The sequence below is a fragment of the Rhipicephalus microplus genome, chromosome 3, assembly GCF_043290135.1.
Source record: "Rhipicephalus microplus isolate Deutch F79 chromosome 3, USDA_Rmic, whole genome shotgun sequence".
Taxonomy (NCBI): Eukaryota; Metazoa; Arthropoda; class Arachnida; order Ixodida; family Ixodidae; genus Rhipicephalus; species Rhipicephalus microplus.
This window is the reverse complement of record NC_134702.1, coordinates 46090635-46092394: the sequence shown is the minus strand read 5'-3', so window position 1 is coordinate 46092394 and position 1760 is coordinate 46090635.

The following is a 1760-nucleotide window of genomic DNA, read 5'->3' as shown; positions in this document are numbered from 1 at the left end:
GCAGTTTCTTCTTCCTCTCCACACGCACTGCATACTGTGTCTACCTCATCGTATTTGGCCCGATTTGTCTTGGTTCGCAGTACTCCCGTCCTGGCCTCAAACAGTAGAGAACTACCCCGAGTATTATCATAGATCCTTTCCTTGGCAATTTCCTGCTTAAAACTTCGATAGATCTCTAGTGCGGACTTCTTAATCATGCCCATTCTCCACATGTCAGTCTCCGTTTCCTTCACTTTCTTCTTAACCAATAGTTCTTTTTGGTTTGGCCACCTGCTGTTTTCTAAGTATTTACCAGTCAATTTTCTGGTTCGCTTCCTCCATTTTGTATGGACATTCTTCATGTACAAGTAGCTAAAAACCTTCCTAGCCCAACGCTGCTCCCCCATTTCTCTCAATCGCTTCTCAAATTTTATCTTGCTGCTAGCTTCCCTGCCTTCAAATGATGTCCATCCCATATCACCTTGTACTCCCTGATTTGGTGTATTCCTGTGAGCTCCTAAATCAAGCCTACCTATTCCACGTTGCTTAATTTCTAATCTTGCTTGAACTTCTCATCTCATGCACAAGACCGCATTGCCGAATGTCAGCCCAGGAACCATGACCCCTTTCCATATTCCTCTCACAATATCATACCTATTGTAATTCCACAGTGCACTATTTTTCATCACTGCTGCATTCCTGTTACCTTTAGTTGTCACGTATATTTAGTGTTCCCTCAGGTACTCGGTCCCATTGCTTATCCATACGCCCAGATATTTGTATTTATCTGTTCTCTCTAGCATGACTTCCTGTATTCTAAGCTCACTATTTTCATTGTCATTGAAAATCATGACTGCTGATTTTTTCTTACTAAATCTAAAATCTAACCTATCTCCCTCATTACCGCAGATGTCCATCAATCTCTGCAAATCTTCCTTGTTGTTGGCCATTAGCACTATATCATCTGCGTACATTATAGCTGGTAGTGCCTGATCAATGAGTTTTCCTTGTTTGACTAAAGAGAGGTTGAAGCCCAGTCCTCTTCCCTCTAATTTGGCCTCTAATCCTTGTAGGTACATCATGAGTAATAAGGGTGACAGGGGACACCCCTGCCTAAGCCCCCGTTTTACCTCTGCAGGCTTGGATACCTGTTTTACCGACTTTATAACTACATTGTTATCTTTATAGATATCCTTTAAAAGATTAGTGACTACTTGTTCCACGCCTAGTGTGTCCAGTATTTCCCACAATTCCTCTTGAACCACGCTATCGTACGCTCCCTTGATATCCGAAAATGCTAGCCACAGGGGCCTGTGTTCCTTTTCATGCTATTTCGATGCACTGAATCAGTGAGAACAGATTGTCTTCCAACCTCCTGTGTTTCCGAAACCCATTCTGAAGTTCCCCCAGCACCCCCTCATCCTCTATCCATGCCTGCAGTCTTTCTTTTATAATCTGCATCGCCAGCCTGTAGACCACTGATGTCACTGTTATAGGACGGTAGTTGTTTATGTCAGCTTTGTCCCCCTTTCCTTTATAGATCATGCTCATCCTGCTAAGTTTCCATCCATCGGGAACTTCACCATCGATTATTATTTTGCTCACTGCCTCTCTCAAAGCTTGCTTAGACTTTGGACCTAATGTCTTTGTCAGCCTAATTGAAATGCCATCTGGGCCTGTTGATGTACTACTAGGAACCCTTTTCTCAGTCCTTTCCCACTCTCGTTGTGAAAATGGAGCCATTGCACCACTTGATTCGTCCTTGTCTATTGTGGTGCATA